Raw genomic sequence first — 24,248 nt, 5'->3', positions numbered from 1 at the left:
GGTGCAAGAGATAATAACCATCTGGCGCCCCGCGGCTTGACAGGGAGACCCTGGCCAATCCTGAGGTGACACATACCCTAGCGGTTCCAACCAAGCAGTTTGAAGAACGACAGCCTTTGACCTAACCAATAATCTGTTCCCAGCCTTTTCCTGCTCTGTAGCACGCCAGTCATATTATAGAGTTGCTTTAGGATTTTCCCCGTGGTATGTGGCGATTTGTTACAAGATACTATGGTGTATGCTAAGTCCCTGCCTCCCCAAAGATAGTGTATAAAAGGTGTTGTGATCCCGAGCTCGGGGACCTCTTAGCGTCACTGGCAACGAGTGCACGGAGGTCCGGGTTTGAACTCTTAATAAGTGACCCTTGCTGTTTAGCTTTGACTCTGGACTCTGGCGGTCGTCTTTGGGGGATCTCGGAATTTGGGCATAACAGTGCAAATTCTATGAGTCTTCACTAAGTTTAGAAGACAACAAATTTAATGATCCTGTGTCCTTTGGTAATGCTCCTTGACTCATTGTAGAGTAATTTTACAAAGATTTGCCATATGTTTAACTTCAAATGAAAATTTTCTTAAAACAGAAGGGATGCTTGCCTAATATTCAGTAATCAAAGACAAAAAACAAACAAAAATCATGATCATACTGCACATGAATGAGCTACATTTAAGGCTCTAAGAAAAGGGAAACCTCATTTGTGAAGATGAACAAGTATAAGAATTTATACTGATGATGATTTTATACATTTTTCTACCGTAAATCAATATGCTGGTTTTAATTATTGGTAGTTATGTAAATTGGTTACAAAAACCAAGAAAAATTCTTGTAGCTCATTGAGATTTCCTAAGACAGCTATTTTGAATTCTTTATCAGGTAAATAATTGATCCTCATTTCTTTTTGGCTTGTTCCTGAAAGATTATTGTGTTCTTCTGGTGTTGTCATATTTTTGTTGATTTTTTTACATGTTCCTTAAAGTCTTGCATTGCTGACTTCACAGTTGAAGAAGCCCCCTATAGTCACCCGCTATAGTCCTCAGTAACTAGCAGAGAGAAATACCTTGCCAGTCCTGCTAGAGATTCTTAGGCTTTCCCAGGGTTTTCTTACAGATATACCTGCTGAATACTTTTTGCTACCTTGTATGACAGAATTCTTAAAGGTCATTTGTCTTCCCTCAATCCTCTAGTAAAGCTATTTTTCAATACCACAAAGCCAGGCCTGTTGTTAATGGTCTTTCTTTTGCTTGCCCTAGAGTGATGGCCATGCTCAAGATTGTGGAACTCTTCCAGGCCCACAGATTTGGTCTAGCTTTGTGAACACACTCACTAGCCCTCTGTGAAACTCTTCCCGCTGCTGGGGAGTGCCAGGGAGCCCTTTGGGATCTGCATTCTAGGTGTCCCCTGTGACTCCCTGGGGGCTTTCTGATGGTGTCTGTGACACGTTTAGTAGAATCTGCTTCCATCTAGTACATCCACCATGCCATAGCTGTCCTTTTCTTTCTTTTTTTTTTTTTTTTAAAGATTTTTATTTATTTATTGATAGACAGAGAGAGATCACAAGTAGGCAGAGAGGCAGGCAGAGAGAGAGGGGGAAGCAGGCTCCCCGCTGAGCAGAGAGCCCAATGTGGGGCTCGATCCCAGAACCCTGAGATCATGACCCGAGCTGAAGGCAGGGGCTCAAACCACTGAGCCACCCAGGTGCCCCAATAGCTGTCCTTTTCTTAACCTCTCACTGCTTCCAAATCATGAAGTTCAGTACTCAGTATTCTGGATATGGCAAAAGAGAAATGAGACTCTTTGGCCATGTATTGCCTGATGGAGAAGCTGTGTACTAGTCACACACTCTGACTTTTCCCCATGGAAGAAACCATGGACTGAAAAAGTTTCTCTTAACACTGAGCTGTGCTGGTTTAGGAAATGGGTGATGTGGGTAAAATGAACCATTGCCAGTTTCCATGCCTCCATCTTGTATTTTTTGACTGCTACTAATGTGCTGAAACTTCCTCCATGGATCCCTGGATTTCCAGAAATTCTTCCTTGTCCATAGGTGATTGTCTCAATTAGTGTTCTGTAGGGAAAAGATAATATAAAACAAATACTCCACCATTATGAGGATGTCACTCCTATAATTATTTATCCGTTGGTATCTTTTCTAAGCTAAGCACAAGTTCACCCTCACACCTCCAACTCTAATGCACATATTTCATTCTAGCCCCTCTCCCCTTTGCTTATCCTCCATTCCAATAGTGAGAACCTGAGTTCTACCATCTTTCATCCATTTACATACTAGTTCAATTCTAGTCTATAAGTATACCGGTTTCATAATTGTTAATCAGTACTCTGGTAAGAAACAGCTTTACCAACTAATGCAGTGCTTTTATACAGCTTCTCTTATCTATAGTCTTAGACTCTTTATTTCTAAGGTTCTTTAGAGGACCACCTTGTACATTTCCCTTTTATTGAGATTATGTCCTACATTTTGATACAATTAGAATCTTTTCTTCTAGTTTGCTTTACATCTTTGGAACCCCTAACCACCTAATGGTTTTTTTTTTTTTAAGTTGTAATGGTTTTGACAAGTTCATGGTCTAATGTATTCATCAGTACTCTTATCACATAGAATTGGTTTATCATCCCCCTGCCCCTAATCCTGTCTTACCTTTTAAACTTTCCTCTCCCTTAGAATCCAAGGTCGGGACTTTTTTGCTTTCTGTCCTATAGTTTTAACTTTCTTTGAAGGTCATGTAAATTTAATAATTCAATATGTAGCCTGTTCAGGCTGACAACTTTCATTTAGCAATATGCAGTTAACATTCACTGATATTAATAGCTCATGGCCTGTATCCCTGAATACTAAATAGTAGGTATATCTCACTATTTATCCTCACACATATTGAAGGACATTTCGAGTTCTTCCAGATTTGGACAATATAAATAGTGCTGTTGTAAACTTTCCCATGGATGTGTGGACATTAGTGTTAAAAAAAGGTGAACAAATACTGAGGATGTGATTGCTAGATCAAAGATAAACCTCTGTTTAGCTTTTTAAGAAACTGTCAAGGAGTCTTCCAGAGTGGTACACCATTTTCATTCCTTCCAGTGATGGATATTTCTTTCTGTTTCTCCAAATCCTTGACAAAATTTTTATTCTTAGGATTTAATTTTTAAAATTTTTACCAACTCTAAAAGATATGGAGTATTATGTTGTTTAATTTTCTTTTCCCTAATGACAAATGGTTGTTGATGATCTTCAAAATTCCTTAATCTGTGATTTGTCTCTAAGTAATTTTGAAAGTTTTCTATTACTATTTGAATATTCTGCTACATTCTCTTTTTCCACCTTTCCAATTAGACCTACATTGAAACTTTTGGTACTGTTCATCAGTTCTTAGATGTTCTGATGTTGTTTTCATTTTCTCATTTCCATTTGAAAAGTTTCCATTGATTCTCTTGACGTTCACAGACCCTTTCCTTGGAGTGTTAAACTTGGTGAGCAGATCAAAGGCATTCTTCATTTCAGTTACTCCCTTCTTGATTTCTTGCATGTGCTTTTGATTCTCTTGCATTGTTGTTATCTCTGGTGACAGTATTGTAAAACACTTGTCTGATAATTCCTACATTTGTGTCACATCTGAATTTGTTTCTGAGGATGGTTTTGATTCTTTAGGTTTGTGTAATTTTGTTGAAATTTGGACACTGTATGTGCAATAGGTATTATCTATATTATCATGTGAGAAGTTATACTAATTTGCCTAGATTTCAGCTTTCTTTAGTGATAGGTTTCAAATACCTCTACTGTTTGTATTTATACCTCTCTTGGGTTTAAGGTTTCTCTTCGCCCCGTATCTAAGAAAGAGTACTGGGACCTCTTTCAGCTGCAATTCACTGTTAATATTCTCATGGTTTATTGGGATGATGCCTGGATGTGACAGAAGGAAAGCAAGCCACATACTTTGGAATCAATCTTAAATTTACAGTTCTGCCCTCTTTTTGGGGTTTGCCTTTCTCATTTTTCTGGTTATTTTCCAGGCATACAACTTTCATTTTTTTGGTCCCCTCATCTGTTTTACTTTCAGCATTCACAATCTTTTTTTTTTTTTTTTCTTTTTTGAAGTCCTGTCCTGTTTTGAATTAGTTTTTCCTTCTCTTTTTCATATAGGAAGCTGGAAAAGGTACAGTGTTATGTAATTTCTTTCTACCATGGGAAATAAGGTCTGGATAAGGGTTTCCCTGAGACCTGGGCTTCATGATGAGGGTTTTGGAGGGTATCATAGTGGTGTCTCTTCATTTATTCCTTGGAGTCACGAGGTTGTTTTTCTCAGGTTTTTTTTTTTTTTTTTGTGAAAGCCTAGTGCAGTCTCTGGAAGGAATTGTGACCCTCAGAAGTTTCTTACTCCATTCCACACTCTGCTGGCAGCAATTTCTGATTTTCCAATAAAGTAAGTCTTACTATCATTCATGGCTTCTAGCTGCTGCTGCTGCACCTTCCTCACCACGACTGGGGATAACTGTCCTCTGCTCTGAGTTTTCTGAGAGTTCTAAGAAAGTTGTTCATTTTCAGATTGTCCAGCTTTTCTTACTGTGGACAAAAGAGTGCCAAATTATGACACTTTTACAACTTGGGCCCGGAACCAAAAGTTTCAGCTGGTTTTCAAATTAAAGATAAATTAACTTTAAGATAAGTTAAAATTATATCAAGGATCAATTTATTAATGACAAACAGCATTGTATTGTATAAGATAAACACTGAATAGATTATTGTTATTTAAGTGTTAAACTTGTAGGATCATGTATTTCCAAATATTTTATCCATGCTCAAAAACAGAAGAATCAAAATGATTTGAAACATTTGGATTTCAACTTCTCAGTTTGCAGATCATCTCATTTGTACTTTTGAGCTCTCTCAGCAAATTTATTATAGCCTACTCTTTATTTCAACTGTATGAAGTATTTTCTTTAGAAGAGTACACAGTATATAACTTTAGTATAGGAGTATAACAATTTTTTTAAAAATTCTATTACTTCTACCCTGTTTCTGCTTTATTCTTACCCTATAGGAACTCCATGGACCTCATTGTCTTCTGTTTAGGCACCAGACCTATTCTTCACTTGTCTACATCCCCAGCTTCACCGATCCATACAATATCCTATGAGATGCTATATGATATTTGTTTAATTCTTAATTCTCTTTAGGCATATCAAGTTCCTTGGGGTTCTTTGGCACTCAAACTAAAATGTTTCAAGCCTCTATAGGATTCTAAAGTAAGTACTTGTATTGTGTCAATCATATAATGTCTTGGGTACTTCCCACTTAACAGTGGCTGTTATTTTTCTTGATTTATATATTAATGTAATTATTAACCCATCTGTGCCTCAGTTTCTGCTATGTACTTTTCTTAAATCTTTTGGTAGACATATGATTTCTTTCTTCCTTCACTCACAAACCCCTAAATTTCTATTCTACCTTTAGAATCTGGTAAATAATGCATGTAACATGAACATTTTATAAAATTACACTGTATGAGTAAAGAAACGTACATGAGGTGGGAAAGAAATGTCCATAAACTACACTCTTTCTGGAGAAGTTAACATGTACATATATTTATCTATTCTTCCCCTTTCATACATAATAATTTGGGATAAGGATTTTTCTCCTCTACATTCTATGAAAACTAAGATGAGTTAGTGGTTGGCTAGATTTGCTTCATGAAAGTACTAAAAGTGATCTGTCCTTAATATGAAAATGCTATTTTAAGTAGTACAGAAAAATTTGTCAGACATTTTTAATGAAATCTTATGAATTTAAATGAACCATCTGAAAGCTAACTCCAAATTTAGTGATAGTCACATTAATTACCAAGAGAATTTATAGTTCAAGAAAGTAACTAACAGGGGTACCTGGGTGGCTAGGTGGATTAGGCCTCTGCCTTTGGCTCAGATCATGATCCCAGGGTCCTGGGATGGAGCACGGAATTGGGCTCTCTGCTCAGCAGGGAGCCTGCTTCCTCTTCTCTCTCTGCTTGCCTCTCTGTCTTCATGTGATCTGTCTGTCAAATAAATAAATAAAATCTTAAAAAAACGTAACTAACAGCTAGACAAAACTGATTTTAATCATCAGACTTAAAAGCCATTCAAGTACTATTTTGGAGGAATTGCAGAAAAAGAAAACATCATGGAAGAAAATGAAAAAATGATGGAACAGGTGAGGAGAAAAAATTAAAGGACATGATATTAGGGAAAAAGACATTTCAGCTTTTTAACTATATTGATTGGCTTGATAATATTGTTTAAAATCCCATTGAAGAATATATGTATCTTCATATTTTACTAATTCATATTTTCAAAGATGTCACTTATCTGAGATAGAGAAAAAGAAACTGAGAGAATGAGTGGGAGGAGGGGCAGAAGAGAAGCATACTCCCTGCAGAGCAGGGAGCCTGACCTGGGACTTCATCACAGGACCCTGGGATCATGACCACAGCTAATGGCAGATGCTTAGCTGACTGAGCCACCCAGGTGCTTACTAATTCATTTTTGATAGGGCTTAGACCAGTTAAACATACTTAGTTACAAAAGACTGTCATTAGCATCCTAAGACAACTCTGTGGAAATACAGTTGCTATCAGTGGTATCCAAGGCTGTCATTTTAAATTTCTTGTCCACAGAAGTTTTAGAAATGGAGTCCAAGTAAAAGCATTTGTGCACAGAAGGGAGTAACAATGAGTTGAAATAGTTCAGGTCAGTGAAATATCCTGCAAGGTTCAGGAGAGTGTGTGTGTTTATCATGGACAGACATTTTTTGTTCGTTCTATGGGTACAAAGTGAAAAACAAACATTGATCTCTGAAAAGCTATTTTAGTTAAGAAAGTGCTAATACATTCTTAGATTTTGAGCCACAGTGAAGTCTGTCAGGTCTTGGAGGGATAATTGTGGACTTTTTCCAAAAACAAGATGACAATTGTTCATTTTTTCCTCTCCTCCCCACAAACACAAGATTATCAGTTCTTGTGTTCTACTTACCCTGACTTGTTTTATTTCTGTCTTGCACTGGGATTTCTCTCTGCATCCATGAGCATGGATGGAACAGAAAACTAATGTTTAGACCAAATAAGACCCAAAAGTATTGGATATTTGCCAACGTAAGAATATAAGAATATAATCAAAATATTTGCAGTTGTCATTCTGTGAACAAAAAAATAAGGCTTTAAAACAGCTTTCAGAAAGTATGTTGGACCGTAAGTCAGAAAATTTAGGGAAAACTGGGGGGAAAGACTAATGGTGAAGTTAAAAATACTAACAGGTGAAGCAGATAGCAAAGTTTCCCACACTGAAGGAGAATTCAATGAAGGAATATGTTTTAGAATAATAAGAAAATGGTACTGAAATATAGTAGAAAGTTTCTATTTAGTTAAAAGAAGGGTTTTTTTTGGGGGGGGGGGGCGCCTGGGTGGCTTATTCGTCAAGCATTTGCCTTCGGCTTAGGTCCTGATCCCAGGATCTTGGGATCAACCCGCATTGGCCTCCCTGCTCCACAGGAAGCCTGCTTCTTCCTCTCCCTCTCCCCGTGCTTGTGTTCCCTCTCTCGCTGTGTCTTTCTCTGTCAAAGAAATAAATAAAATCTTAACAAAATTTTTTTTTCTTCTTTCTTTCTTCTTCTTTTTTTTTTTTTTTAAATCACCAGCAACTATAGTGAAAAGAAAGGTGGTGAACTTTCTGTCAATGTATAAGGATTACAAAAAGAAGGGACATCTCCTTCTCATAGTGGAGTAACGGGGAATAGACTTATGCTTCTACTCGAAACAATGGCTTTCAAGAAACTGGAAATCCTGCAAAAAAGGAAAACAATCCTTGAGAAATGAGAAACCAAGTGAGCCCTGCAATCACCCAGTTTAGTGTAATGAGAGTTTCCAGGCCTTAAAACCAAAAGGGTAACCAAGGCAGAGGGGGGACTCCCAGAGTGGAGCAGATGTTGCTGAAAGTCTACATAGTTCTAGAGAGTTTGGAGTCAAATTACTCTACATTCTGGTACTTCTATTTTTAGTTTTTTCAGGAATCTTCCTACTGTTTGCACCGTGGCTGAACCAGTTTGCATCCCCACCCACAGTGTATGAGTCTTGGTTTGTCTTCACATCTTCACCAACACTTGTTTCTTGTATTTTTGATTTTAGCCATACTGACAGATGCAAGGTGGTATCTCAGCATAGGTTTGATTTGCATTTCCCTGATGTTTTCATGTGTCTGTTGGCCATCTGGACATTCTCTTTGGAGACATGTCTGAGCCTATGTCCATTTTTTAACTGGATGGTTAATTCTGGGGGGTGGTGAGTTGTGTAAGTTCTTTACAGATTTTGGATACTGACCCTTTAACAGATAAATCATTTGAAAATATCTTCTCCCACTCCCTAGGTTGCCTTTTAATTTTGCTGATTGTTTCCTTTGTGGTACAGAAGGTTTTCATTTTGGTGTAGTTCCAATACTTTATTTTGGCTTGTATATTCCTTGTCCCAGCAGACATATCTAGAAAAATGTTGCTACAAAGGATATCAGAGACATTAAAGCCTGTGAGCTCTTCTCAGGTTTTTATGGTTTTCAGGTCTCACATTTAGGTTCATAATCCATTTTGAGTTTATTTTTGTATATGGTCTAAATAGTCCTGGCTCATTCTCTTGCTATCTAGTTTCCCCCAGCACCATTCATTGAAGAGATTGGTTTTTTCCCCACTGTATGTTCTTGCCTCCTTTGTCAAAAGTTAACTGAGCATGAATTTGTGGGGTGATTTCTGCACTTTCTATTCTGTTCCCTTGATCTTTTTGTCTTTTTTGGGGCAAGTACCATACTTTTTTGATTACTGCAGCTTTGCAAATTAACTTTAAGTCCAGACTTGTAATACCTCTAGCTCTCTTCTTCTGTTTCAAGATTGCTTTGGCTGTTCAGGTTTCTTTTTTGGTTCCAAACACATTTTAGGATTGCTTGTTCTAATTCAGTGGAAAATGCTGCTGGTATTGATAGGGACTGCATTAAATCTGTAGATTGTTCTGGGTAGTAGGCATATTTTAACAATATTTATTTTCCAATTTACAAGCATGGATATCTTTCTTTACCCAAAGAATACAAAAACATTCTTTGAAAAGATTTATGTACCCCTATGTTTATTGTAGCATTATTACAATAGCCAAATTATGGAAGCAGCCCAAGTGTCCAGTGATAGGTTAAGGTGTGTGTGTGTGTGTGTGTACATACACACACACACACACATACATGAATTTTTTTTTTTTTTTTTTAGATTTTATTTATTTATTTGACAGAGAGAAATTACAAGTACATTGAGAGGCAGGCAGAGAGAGAGAGAAGGAAGCAGGCTCCCTGCTGAGCAGAGAGCCCGATGCGGGACTCCATCCCAGGACCCTGAGATCATGACCTGAGCCGAAGGCAGCAGCTTAATCCACTGAGCCACCCAGGCGCCCCCACATACATGAATATTAACCAGCCATAAAATAAATGAAATCTTGCCATGTGCAACAAAGATGGATCTACAGAGTATAATGCTGAGGGAAATGAGTTATTCAGAAAGGTAAATACCATATAATTACACTCATCTGTGGAATCAAGGAACAAAATAATAACAAAGAAAAACAAGATAAACCAAAAAAAGTAGATTCTTAACTGTAGAGAAGATACAGATGGTGCCTGAAGGGGAAGTGGGTGGGAGTTAAGTAAAGCAGTTGAATAATGTATACCACTGTTGAATCACTGCATTGTACACCTGAATGTCCTACAACACCATTTGTTCACTACCCTGGGATTAAAATTTAAACAAATAAAATGAAAGAAATGATAGAGTTTGCAGAACAAAGAGAGAAGAGAACTCGCTGATGTCTGCAGAGACTTGCCCTAGAATAATGGAGGCATATGAACAGGCCCACACACAGGGGAAGAGAATACCTGACATCTGGAAAAGGACCACTACAACCCGAGAGAATGCATGTACCTGGCTAGTTGGAGTGGTGGTGGGTGGGCTGGAGATCTGAGGATCCTTGTGTGGCTGTCTTGATAGGGTGGCAGAGCTCAAGGGTTCATGGGCTGTAGAGGTCCCAGGACTCTCTGTACAGATGGCCCTGTGGCAGGACCAGTGAAGAAACAGTAGAAGTGTGTGTGTGCTGGGGCTCTCTGTGCAGAGAGTACCCTAGTGAGGTTAATGGAGCTATGCCAGGATGTGGGCAAAAGGGGTGCTAGCCAGCATACTGGGGCACTCCCAACAGAGGCTGCTATGGCAGGACAGCTATAGCTGCAGTGGGCATAGGCTGGGGTAGGCCTGGGGCTCTCCACAGAGAGGGTACCCTGGCAGAGCAGCTGAAGCTCAAGTGAAGCATGCTAGGGTCAGGTGGGGTGTTTGGCACAGGGGTTCTCCTGGTGGGAAGGCTGGAGTCAGGGCAGGCACAGGCTATCAGTTCCCAGAGCGCCCCCTATGCAGGGGGTAGTCAGAGAATTCTGGCTATAGCAGAACAAGGTATGAGCCAGAAGGTCACAGAGTTCTCTATGTCAAGAATACCCTACCAAGCTGTTTGGAGCCAAAGTGACATAGGCCTGGAGATTTCTGTGATGCTAAGTTGGTGGGGGTTGGCCCAGTGGCTGAAGGTGTAGTGAGTGCTGCTCGGGAGTGTCCTGGTGAACCCCGCAGTGGGGCTGCCTTGATGGGTTGGCTGGGGTGGGTATGGTTTAGGGACCCAGGACTCTCTGGGACTGTCCTTGCTCCTGTCTGCACTATCAAGGTAGATAAGGAACATAAGCAGTGGCACATCCCAGACCCTCAGGCTCAGAGAGAGTTCATGAAGCTCCCTTGCCATGGGGGTCCTAAGGCTAGGCCCTTTATTTTCTAGTTGTCCTTTTTTTTTTTTTTAAATTTTATTTATTTATTTATTTATTTGACAGAGAGAGAGATCACAAGTAGGCAGAGAAGCAGGCAGAGAGAGAGAGAGGAGGAAGCAGGCTCCCTGCTGAGCAGAGAGCCCAATGTGGGGCTTGATCCCAGTTCAGAGAAAAAAGGAAAAGATCAAGGAAACCAATAACTGGTTTTTTTAAAAGATGAATTTACAAATTTTTAGTCAAACTCATCAAGAGAAAGGGCACAAATAAAATGAGAACTGAAAGAGAAGTAACAACCAAAACCACTGAACGACAAAGGATTATGAGACTACAATGAAAAATTATATGCCAACAGATTAGACAACCTAGAAGAAATAGACAATATACCCAGAAATAGACAATTTTCCAAAACTAAATCAGAAAGAAGTCGAATATCTGAACATACTAATTACTAGTAACAGAATTCAATCACTAATCAAAAACCAGTTCAGAACCAGATGGATTCATAGGTAAATTCTACAAAATATTTAAAGAACAGTTAATCCTTACTCTCTTTGAACCATTCCAAAAAACCTAAAAGGAAGGAAAATTCCCAAATTCATTCCATGAGATTGATGTTACCTGATCCCAAAATAAAATATGCTACAAAAGGAAAACTACAGGTCAATATCCATAATGAATATAAATGAAAAATCCCCAACATACTAGTAAAAAAATTGCAGCAATACTTAAAAAAGGTCTTTCACCATAATCAAGTGGGATGTATCCTGGGGATGCAAGGGTCATTCAAAATTTGCAAGTCCGTCATGTGAGAAACCACATTAGCAAAATGGAAGATGAAAGTAATTTGATTATTTGGGCACCTGGGTGGCTCAATCTGCTAAGCATCTGACTTTGGCTCAGATCAGGATCCCAGGGTCAAGGGATTCTCCTCTCCCTCTGCTGCTCCCCCTGCTTGTAGTCTCTCTCTCTGTCAGATCCATAAATCTTAAAAAAAAAATTATTTGATTATTTCAATAGATGCAAGGCCACCTGGGTGACTCAGTCAATTCAACATCCAAGTCTTGATTCCAGCTCAGGTCATGATCTCAGGGTCATGGGATCAAGCCCCACTTCAGGTTCTGCATCTCTCTCTCCCTTTGCCCCTCCCAAACTTGCATTCTCTCTCTCTAAAATAAAACCTTAAAAATAAGTAAAAATAAAAATAAAGCTTAATAGGCTTAGAGGGAATATACCTCAACATAATAAACACCATGGATGAAAACCCACAGTGAACATCATACTCAATGGTGAAAAACAGAGTTTTTCCTCTAAAATCAGGAACAAGACAGAGATGTTCTCTTTCACTACTTACATTTAATATAATACTATAATTCCTATCTGTAGCAATCAGACAAAGAAAGAATAGGCATCCAAATGATAAGGAAGAAATCAAACTGTCACTGTTTGCAGGTAACCTGATATTATACATAAAAACTCTAAAGACTATATAAAAATATTAGAAGTAATAAACAAATTCAATAAAGTTATAGGACATAAATTAATACACAGAAATTGAGATTCTTAACACAAAATATCAAAAGAGAAATTAAGAAAACAATTCCATTTATAATTGTAACAAAAGGAATAAAATATTAACGAGGATACAAATGTAAAATTATTTCAGATTCATGGACTAGATGAATCAATATTGTTAACATGTCCATAATGCCCAGGAAACCTACAGATTCAATGCAATCCCTACTGCAATACTAACAGGGGTGCCTGCATGGCTCAGTCTGCCTATGGCTCAGGTCATGATCCTAGGGTGCTAGGATTGAGTCCCGCATCAGACTTCCTGCTCAGTGGAGCGTCTGTTATTCCCTCCCTGCCCCACACTCATGCTCTTTCACTCCCTCGTTCTCTCAAATAAATAAATAAAATCTCAAAAAAAAAAACAAAAAACAAACCCAAGCCAGAGTTTTTCCCAGAAGTAGAACAAATAATAAAAAAATTTTGCATGGAACTCCAAAACAAAAAAATAAATAAAAACCCCAATAGTCAAAGCAATCCTGAGAAAGAAGAACAAAGCTAGGATATCACATTCCCAGATATCAAAATATACTAGGAAGCTGTAGTGTTTAAACCAGTGTGGTACTGACACAAAAACACACAGAGTAATGTAAGAGACTAGAGAACCCAGAAAAACCAACATGTTTATAGTCAATTGATATATGACAAAGGAGGTAAGAACAGACAATGATGAAGAGATAATCTCTTCAAAAACTGTTGGAAAAACTGGACAGTTACATGCAAAATGATGAAACTAGATCACTTCCTCATACCACATTAAAAAGGGAACTCTAATTAAAGACTTTCATGTGAAACATGAAACCTTAAAACTCCTGGAAGAAAACATAGTAATTTATTTGACATATATCTTGGCAATATATTTCTAGATATTTCTCTTCAGACAAGGGAAACAGAAGTAAAAAACTACTGGGGGTACCCAAAATAAAAACTTACAGTGAAAAAACCATCAGCCAAATGAAAAGACTTGCCTTTTCATTTGCAGATAACATATGCAAATAATCTGATCAGGAGTTAATATCCAAAATACAGAAAGAACAGATACCAAAAAACACTGAAAAAAGAGAAATAATCCAATTTTAAAAAGGACAGAAGACCTAGTAGACATTTTTCCAAAGAAGACATACAGATGGCAAACAGACACATGAAAAGATGGGTGGCCATGTCATCAGGGATATTTAAATCAAAACCACAATAAGATACTACCTTACACCTATCAGAATATCTAGAATCAAAAAGATAAGAAACCATATGATAATTGACTTTCTCTACTTGACTTATTTCACTCAGCATAATCTCTTCCAGTCCCGTCCATGTTGCTATGAAAGTTGGATATTCATCCTTTCTGATGGAGGCAAATTACTCCATAGCATGGAGGAAAAGGGGACTTAGAGAGGAGAAGGGAGTTGAGGGAAATTGGAAGGGGAGGTGAACCGTGAAAGTCTATGGACTCTGAAAAACAATCTGAGGGTTTTGAAGGGGTGGGGGGGTGGGAGGTTGGGGGAACCAGGTGGTGGGTATTGGAGAGGGCACAGATTGCATGGAGCACTGGGTGTGGTGCAAAAACAATGAATACTGTTATGCTGAAAATAAGTAAAAAAAATTAAAGAAAAAACGAGTGTTGGCGTGGACAAAAGAAATGTGGACAAAAAGAAAACATGCACTGTCAGTGGGAATGCAACCTGGTGCAGCCATTATGGCAAACAGTATGGAGAGTCCTTAAAAAATTAAAAATGGAAGTAACTTATCATCTGGTTATTCTACTACTGGTTTTTACTCAAAGAAAATGAAAACACTAATTTGAAAAGATAAATCTATCCCTATGTTTCTTATAACATTGTTTACAATAACCAAGATATGGAAGCAATCCAAGTATGCATCAACAGATGAATAAAGAAGATGTAGAATACACACAGCAATATTACTCTGCCATAAAACAGAATGAGATCTTGGCATTCAGTGACCACATGGATGGGCCTACAAAGACAAATGCCATACGATCTCACTTTTATGTAAAATCTAAAAAGGAAAACAAAGGAATACATGAATAAAGAAACCAAAAGAAGAAACAGATCACTAAAGACAAAGAACAAATGGATTCTTGCCAAAAGAAGTGAGATTGGGGGATGGGGAAAGTGGGTGAAGGGGAGTGCAAAGTGCAGCCTTCCAGTTATGGAATGAAGTAGTCATGGGGATGAAAGGTACAGCATAGGAAAAATAATCACTTACGTATTTTAATGGCATTGGATGGTGACAGAGGGTAGCTGCACTTGGTGAAAGTGTAAGTTAGAATCGTCAAAACATGTATACTTGAAACTAATGTGAAATTGTGTGTTAGCTATACTTCAATAAAAAAGTAGTTTTTAATATAGAAGAAAAATGATAACTGATATAAATATGAATCCACACAAAGGAATGAAGAGTACCAGACAGGGTTAGTACATGGGTTAATATGACATTTTTTGGTACCATTTAAAATTTGTTAAAACATTGACTTTTAAAAAACAACAGTGATAGGGGCACCTGGGTGGCTCAGTGGGTTAAGCCGCTGCCTTCGGCTCAGGTCATGATCTCGGGGTCCTGGGATCAAGTCCCGCATTGGGCTCTCTGCTCAGCAGGGAGCCTGCTTCCTCCTCTCTCTCTCTCTCTCTGCCTGCCTCTCTGCCTACTTGTGATCTCTCTCTGTCAAATAAATAAATAAAATCTTTAAAAAAAAAACAGGGGGCGCCTGGGTGGCTCAGTGGTTAAGCCGCTGCCTTCGGCTCAGGTCATGATCTCAGGGTCCTGGGATCGAGTCCCACATCGGGCTCTCTGCTCAGCAGGGAGCCTGCTTCCTCCTCTCTCTCTCTGCCTGCCTCTCTGCCTACTTGTGTTCTCTCTGTGTCAAATAAATAAATAAAATCTTTAAAAAAAAAACAGTGATATAATCTGATATTTATGATATGTGGCAATTATATAACAAAAATAAAACATGGGAAGGGAGTTACCTAAGTATATTTTGTGCTATTTTTAAACTATTTTTAAATTGATTTTATTTCACTTAACTTAGATTATGTTACATTAGGGCCAAACTTTAGCTCCCATCATGATATCAGGGTCCTGGGATTGAGTCCCCTGGCAGGCTCCCCACTCAGCAAAGAGTCTGCTTCTCCCTCTCTCTCAGTGCTCCTGCTCACTCAAGTAAATCAATGAAATATTGTTTTAAAAAAGATTATGCCATTTAATATTTTTACTCTAAGCCTTAAAGTAATTCTAAAATGTCAACAACAAAAAATTGTCAATATGACAACAAAACTGATGAAGTAGATCATTAAAAAATATGTACTAGATTTGAACAAAGGGAAAAAGAGAGAAAGGTAGCAAAGAACAGATGGCACCAGTAGAAAATACTAGAAAATTGTATGTTACACTTAAGCTTAGTAGTAATGACATTACATGGGAATGGTCTAAACACCAGTAAATGACTGGATTGGATATAAAATGAGAATCCCATACTGCCAACAAGAAACATACTGTAAACATAAAGAAACAAAATGGGAAAACTAAAAGGGTAGTAAAACATACTAAGTTAACAATAGTCAAACCAAAGTTGGTAACAGGAAAAGTAGGTTTCAGAGCAAAGCACGTTGACAGGACTAAATAAGGTGATTTGACAACTATACATCAGCTAACTAAAAAAACCACATAAAAATCTGGGAGTCAAGATGGCAGAGGAGTAGCAGGCTGAGATGACATGAGGTAGCAGGAGATCAGCTAGATAGTTTATCACACCATTCCAAACACTTACAAATCCAACAGGATATCAAAGAGAATAAGAGAAGCAGTTCTAGAAACAGAAAATTGACCACTTTCTGAAAAGTAGGACCTGTGGAGAAGTGAATCCAAAGCGATGGGGAAGATAGACAGTGGGGGGAGGTGTCAGTTCCCAGCAAGTGGAAGAGCAATGAAGCACAAAATCAGAACTTTTAAAAGTCTGCTCCACTGAGGGACATTGCTCCAGAGTCTAAGCCGGGGTGATGCCCATGCAGGGACAGCGTGGTCTCAGGTCCCGTGGGGTCACAGAAGGATTGGGGTTGTCTGAGCATCACAGAGCTTGCAGGTATTAAAGCAGGGCATGCCAATTCCAGTTGGTGAATGGGAGAAGAATTAGGCACAAACAAGTCAGCTGCTGGAGATTGGGAGCAGGGGACAACAGTCGAAAAGACTGCTGCTCCAGCAACTCCACAGTCTCGCTTTTATTAGATAGAAACAGTAACCAACAGAAGGGTCGATGAAGGTCAAACATTAGTCATATGTCTTGTAGATAAACAAGAAGGAGGGCAGAATATGTCTGTACAAGTAATATAAAGTTTATAGTTGAACAAGCATATTCAAAGGACTTATCTAAGTAGCCACAGGTGCTCTCTGGGGGGAAAGGGGAGATAACGGAAAAATGAAGCAGGCAGCGTTCCACCCTGAGTGGGCCGGGCATTCCCAGCTGCTCAGCTTCCATGAAGCAGGCGGCGTTCTGCCCTGAGCAAGCTGGGCATCCCCAGCTACTCAGCTTCAAGGCCATATATGGTCCTCTCCCCCAGAGGCCTGTTTGCAGTATCTGTATCTAAATGTGCTTGGTAACTAGTAAAATTTCCCAGGGGTTATATTTTAAGTAATACATTGTTCTGAGGGGCAGTTGCAGGGAAGCCAGCTATAGAGATGAAGACAATGTGTGAGCTCTCAACTCGGGGTTACCTTAAACTGATCTGTGGCAGAGTCAGGCCACTGCTCTTTGAGCAGGGACCCCACAAGATCTGGGGAGTCCCCCTGGAAAAGTGGGAGGGATCTGCTGGGTTTGAAGACTCCAGGCGGAGCTGTGTGCCAGAGACAGAGACGCTTGGTCACAGGTCAGGTGAGCTCGGAGTGCTGCTGGAGACCACAGAGATGGGAGTGATTAAGCGCTTTTGTCTGAGGGCACACTGAGGAGTGGGGCCCCAAGCTATCAGCTCCTCTGGGCCAGGATTGGGAGGCCGCTATGTTCATTCCTCTGCTCCAGAACTCTAAGGAAATCCCTCAGGGAACAAAAGCTCCCCAAAGCGAACCCAAGCAGATTACTTAGCCCAGCCCCTGCTCAGGCAAAGACACTTCAGAATCACTACAACAGGCCCCTCCCTCTGAAGATCACCAAGAAATCCAGCCAAGATCAAGTTCACTTACCAAGGAGAATAGCAGAATTCCAGAGGAGGAGAAAGCAAAGCATGGAACATGGCTTTCTCCCCATGATTCTTTAGTCTTGCAAAGTTAATTTTTTTTAATTTTATTTTTTTCTTATGATAATTTTTTTAACTTTTACTCTTTGCTCTTTTAACATTTTTAACTAGTTCATCTTAATACCTTTCATAAAAAAAATCTTTTTGAACCTTCATTATCATATTCGTATTTTATCCTTCATTGTATCTAACTTTATTCTTTGTATACACATAGGTTTTTTTCTTCTAAAAAAAACTTGGGATACAACTTCTTCTAATAGATCAAAATATGCTCTAAATCTAGCACAGGGCTTTGTTCTAGTCTCCAGCCTGAGCAAATTCTCTCCAGTTTCTTTTTCTTTATTCTCCCAACCAACTTATCAACTCCTTTTTTAGAATTTTTTAAAAAAATTTTCATCTTTATAGTCATATTCCATCTCTTCATCGTGTTTACCCTTATTTTGTTTGTGTGTGTGTGTGTGTGTATTTTTTTCATTATTTAAAATTTTGAAAGGTAGTTTCTTCTAAGAGACCACAATAGTCCCAAAATTAAGTGGGTGACGCTGTTCTATTCACCCGTCTAACATGTTTTCTTTTTATATTTTTTCGTTATTTTTTATTTAAAAAAATTTTTCTTCCTGAACTTCTTTTTACCCCCTATCTTCCCCCCACAATTTGATGTCTCTTCTCATTTGGTTAATGCACATTTACCTGGGGTCGTTGCCACCCTTTTAATATTTTATTCTCTCCTTCATGTATTCTTATCTGGATAAAATGACAAGGTGGAAAAGTTCACCACACACACACACACACACAAAAGGAACAAGAGGCAGTACCAAAGGCTAGGGACCTAATCAGTATGGACATTGGTAATATGTCAAATCTAGAGTTCAGAATGATGATTCTCAAGGTGCTAGCCAGGCTAGAAAAAGGCATGGGAGATATTAGAGAAATGCTGTCTGGAGAAATAAAAATCCTTTCTGGAGAAATAAAAGAACAACAGTCTAACCAAGCTGAAATTGAAAAAAGCTATTAATGAGGTGCAATAAAAAGTGGAGGCTCTTACTAGGACAAAAGAGGCAAAAGAGAGAATTAGTGATATAGAAGACCAAATGACAGGGAATAAACAAACTGAGCAAAAGAGAGACAAACAACTCCTGGACCATGAGGGGAGAATTTAAGAGATAAGTGATACCATAAGATGAAACAACATTAGAATAATTGGGATTCCAGAAGAAGAAGAAAGAGAGAGGGGAGCAGAAGGTATATTGGAGAGAATTATTGTAGAGAATTTCCTTAATATGGCAAAGAGAACAAGCATCAAAATCCAGGAGGCACAGAGAATCCCCCTCAAAATCAATAAGAATAGGTCCACACCCTGTCATCTAATAGTAAAATTTACAATTCTTAGTGACAAAGAGAAAATCCTGAAAGCAGCCCAGGACAAGAAGTCTACAACATACAATGGTAAAAATATTAGATTTGCAGCAGACTCATCCACAGAGACCTGGCAGGCCTAAAAGAACTGGCATGATATATTCAGAGTACGAAACGAGAAAAACATGCAGCCAAGAATACTGTATCCAGCTAGGCTATCACTGAAAATAGAAAGGGAGATAAAAAGCTTCCAGGACCATCAAAAACTGAAAGAATTTGTAAACACCAAACCAGTTCTACAGGAAATATTGAAAGGGGTCCTCTAAGCAAAGAGAGAGCCTAAAAGTAGTAGATCTGAAAGGAACAGAGACAATACTTAGTAGCAGTCACCTTATAGGCAATACAGTGGATTAAATTCAAATCAGTCAATAGTTACCCTGAATGTAAATGGGCTAAATGCCCCAATCAAAAGACACAGGGTAGCAGAATGGATAAAAAAACAAAACCCATCAATATGCTGTCTGCAAGAAACTCATTTTGGATCCAAAGACACCTCCAGATATAAAGTGAGGGGGTGGAAAATAATTTACTATGCTAATGGACATCAAAAGAAAGCTGGGGTGCCAATCCTTAATCAGATAAATTAGATTTTAAGCCAAAGATTATTATAAGAGATGAGAAAGGACACTATATCATACTCAAAGGGCCTGTCCAACAAGAAGATCTAACAATTTTAAATATCTATGCCCCTAATATGGGAGCAGCCAACTATATAAACCAATAAATAACAAATCCAAAGAAACACATTGACAAGAATACAATAATAGTAGGGGACTTTAACATTCCCCTCGCTGAAATGGACAGATCATCCAAGCAAAAGATCAACAAAGAAATAAAGGCCTTAAATGACACACTGGACCAGATGGACATCACAGATATATTCAGAACATTCCATCCCAAAGCAACAGAATACACATTCTTCTCTAGTGCACATGGAACATTCTCCAGAATAGATCACATCCTGGGTCACAAATCAGATCTCAACTGGTACCAAAAGATTGGGATCATTCCTTGCATATTTTCAGACCACAATGCTCTGAAGCTAGAACTCAATCACAAGGGGAAATTTGGAAAGAATCCAAATACATGGATACTAAAAAGCATCCTTCTAAAGAATGAATGGGTCAACCAGGAAATTAAAGAAGAATTGAAAAAATTCATGGAAACAAATGATAAGGAAAACACAGCGGTTCAAAATCTGTGAGACACAGCAAAGGCAGTCCTGAGAGGAAAATATATAGCAATACAAACCTTTCTCAAGAAACAAGAAAGGTCTCAGGCACACAACCTAACCCTACACTAAGGGAACAGGAGAAAGAACAACAAAGAAAGCCTAAACCCAGCAGGACAAGAAAAATAATAAAGGTCAAAGCAGAAATCAATAAAATAAAACCACAAAAACCAATAGAACAAATCAATGAAACTAAGAGCTGGTTCTTTGAAAGAATTAATAAGATTGATAAAGCCTTGGCCAGACTTATCAAAAAGAAAAAAGAAAGGACCCAAATAAAATCATGAATGAAAGACGAGAGATCACAACCAATACCAATGAAATACAAACAATTATAAGAACATATTCTGAGCAACTATACGCTAGCAAATTTGACAATCTAGAAGAAATGGATGCATTCCTAGAGACATATAAACGACCACAACTGGACCAGGAAGAAAGAGAAAACCTGAACAGACCCATAACCATTAAGGAAATTGAAGCAGTCATCAAAAATGTCCCAACAAACAAGAGCCCAGGGCCAGATGGCTTCCCAGGGGAATTCTACCAAGCATTTAAAGAAGAATGAATTTCTATTTTCCTGAAGCTGTTCCAAAAAATAGAAATGGAAGGAAAACTTCCAAACTCATTTTATGAGGCCAGCATTACCTTGATCCCAAAACCAGACAAAGATCCCATCAAAAAAGAGAATTACAGATGAATATCCTTGATGAACACAGATGTGAAGATTCTCACCAAAATGCTAGCCAATAGGATCCAAAGTTGGTGGCATCCCAATTCCAGACTTCAAGCTCTATTACAAAGTGTCATCATCAAGACAGTATGGTACTGGCACAAAACCAGACACACAAATCAATGAAACAGAATAGAGAGCCCAGAAATAGACCTTTAACTCTATGGTCAACTAATTTTTGACAAAGCAGGAAAGAATGTCCAATGGGATAAAGACAGTCTCTTCAAAAAATGGTGTTGGGAAAATTGGACAGCCACATGCAGAAAAATGAAACTGGACCATTTCCTTTTACCACACATGAAAATAGACTCAAAATGGATGAAGGACCTCAATTTGAGAAAGGAATCCATCAAAATCTTTGAGGAGAACACAGGGAAATACAAATCAAAACCACAATGAGATACCACCTCACACCAGTCAGAATGGCTTAAATTAACAAGTCAGGAAATGACAGATACTGGCAAGGATGCAGAGAAAGGGGAACACTCCTACGCTGTTGGTGGGAATGCAAGCTGGTGCAGCCATTCTGGAAAACAGCATAGAGATTCCTCAAAACCTTGAAAATAGAACTACCCTATGACCCAGCAAATTGCACTATTGGGTATTTACCCTAAAGATACTAATGTAGTGATCCAAAGGGGCATGTGCACCCGAATGTTTATAACAGCAATGTCAACAATAGCCAAACTATGGAAAAAACCTAGATTTCCATCAACAGATGAATGGATAAAGAAGAAGTTATATATATATATATATATATATATATATATATAGTGAATACTATGCAGCCATGAAAAGAAGTGAAATCTTCCCATTTGTGATGACATGGATGGAACTATAGGGTATTATGCTTAGTGAAATCTGTCAATCAGAGAAAGACAATTATCATATGATCTCCCTGATATAAGGAAGTTGAGAGGCAATGTTGGGGGTTTGGTGGGTAACAAAGAAATAAATGATACAAGATGGGATTGGGAGGGAGACAAACCATAAGAGACTCATAACCTCCCAAAACAAACTGAGGGAGATAGGAGAGAGTGGTAGGATTATGGACATTGGGGAAGGTATGTGTTGTGGTGAGTACTGTGAAGTGTGTAAACCTGGTGATTCACATACCTGTACCACAGGGGCTAATTATACATTATATGTTAATTAAAAAATTAAAAAAATTCCACTAAAACAAAACAAAACAAAACAACAGACCGTACTCTACCCTGTAATATTGTAGGAGAAGCTTTGACTATTTATTTATTTATTTACTTACTTACTTAAAATTTTTTTCTATGTATTTTTAAAATTTCTTTTCAGTGTTCCAGAATTCATTGTCTATGCACCATACCTAGTGCTCCATGCAATACGTGCCCTCCATAATACACACCACCAGGCTCACCCAACCTCCCACCCTCCTCCACTCCAAAACTCTCAGTTATTCCTCAGAGTCCACAGTCTCTCATGGTTTGTCTCTCCCTCCAATTTCTCCAGCTCCCTTCTCCTCTCCATCTCCCATGTCCTCCGTATTATTTCTAATGCTCCACAAATAAGCAAAACCATATGATCATTGACTCTCTCCTGACTTATTTCACTCAGCATAATCTCTTCCAGTCCCATCCATGTTGATACAAAGTTGGGTATTCATCCTTTCTGATGGAATCATAGTACTCCCTAGTATATATAAACTACAGCTTTACCCTTTCATCTGTTGGAGGGCATCTTGGTTCTTTCCACAGTTTGGTGACTGTGGTCATTGCTGCTGTGAACATTGGGGTACAGATGGCCCTTCTTTTCACTACATCTGCATCTTTGCAGTAAATACCCAGTAGTGCAATTGCAGGGTTAAAGGGAAGCTCTATTTTTAATTCCTTAAGGAATCTCCAAATTGTTTTCCATTGTGGCTGCACCAACTTGCATTCCCACCAACAGTGTAGGAGCGTTCCCCTTTTTCATATCTTCTCCAACACGTGTTGTTTACTGTCTTATTATAAATTTTGGCCATTCTAACTAGTGTAAGGTAGTATCTCAATGTAGTTTTGATTTGAATCTCCTGATGGCTAATGATGATGAACATTTTTTCATGTGTCTGTTAGCTATTTGTATGTCTTCATTGGAGAAGTGTCTGTTCATGTGTTCTGCCCATTTTTTGACATGATTATCTGTTTTGTGTATGCTGAGTTCTTTATAGATCTTGGATATCAGCCCTCTGTCTGTACTATCATTTGCAAATATCTTCTCCCATTCCATGGGTTGCCCTTTGTTTTGTTAACTGTTTACTTCCCTGTCCAGAAGCTTTTGAGCTTGATGAAGTCCCAAAAGTTCATTTTTGCTTTGTTTCCTTTGCCTTTGGAGACATATCTTGAAAGAAGTTCCTGTGGCTGATGTCGAAGAAGTTACTGCCTATGTTCTCCTCTAGGATTCTGATGGATTCTTGCCTCATGTTGAGGTCTTTTATCCATTTCAAGTTTATCTTTGTGTATGGTGTAAGAGAATGGTCGAGCTTCATTCTTCTACATATAGCTGTCCAATTTCCCAGCACCATTTATTGAAGAGACTGTCTTTTTTTCACTGTATATTTTTTCCTACTTTGTCAAAGATTATTTGGCCATAAAGTTGAGGGTCCATATCTGATCTGTCTCCTCTGTTTCACTGGTCTATATGCCTTTTATTTTTATTTTTTTATTTTTTAAATTTCTTTTCAGTGTAACAGAATTCATTGTTTATGTGCCACACCCAGTGCTCCATGCAATATGTGCCCTCCATAATACCCACCAGCAGGCTCACCCACCTTCCCACTCCCCACCCCTTCAAAACCCTCAGATTGTTTTTCAGAGTCCATAGTCTCTCATGGTTCATCTCTCCCTCCAATTTCCCTCAACTCCCTTCTCCTCTCCATCTCCCCATGTCCTCCGTGTTATTATTTCTGCTCCACAAATAAGTGAAACCATCAAAAACCTCCCAAAATACAAGAGCCCAGGACCTGATGGATTCCCTGGGTAATTCTACCAAGCTTTCAAAGAAGAAATAACACCTCTTCTCCTGAACCTGTTTCAAAAAATTGAAGCAGAAGGTAAACTCCCAGACTCTTTTTATGAAGCCAGCATTACCCTGACCCCCAAACCAGGCAAAGACCCCACCAAAAAGGAGAACTTCAGGCCAATATCCCTGATGAATATGGTACTAAGATTCTCAACAAGATCCTAGCAAA

General features: G+C 38.6%; 1 long non-coding RNA gene across 1 annotated transcript in view; it reads right to left on the bottom strand.

Annotated features, from left to right (window-relative positions):
• Positions 1 to 1,215: 1,215 nt before the first annotated feature.
• LOC132019531 (uncharacterized) overlaps positions 1,216 to 24,248 on the bottom strand; it is a 29,428-nt gene continuing 6,395 nt past the window's right edge. The window contains exons 3-4 of the long non-coding RNA XR_009404797.1: positions 5,893 to 6,041; positions 1,216 to 2,062 (exon numbers count right to left, since the gene is read on the bottom strand). This is a non-coding gene — a long non-coding RNA (uncharacterized LOC132019531). The remainder of the gene's footprint in view (positions 2,063 to 5,892; positions 6,042 to 24,248) is intronic.

This window comes from Mustela nigripes, chromosome 6, assembly GCF_022355385.1.
Source record: "Mustela nigripes isolate SB6536 chromosome 6, MUSNIG.SB6536, whole genome shotgun sequence".
NCBI classification, from domain to species: Eukaryota; Metazoa; Chordata; class Mammalia; order Carnivora; family Mustelidae; genus Mustela; species Mustela nigripes.
Note: the sequence above shows the minus strand (reverse complement) of the source record. Positions and strands in the feature narration are given on the sequence as shown.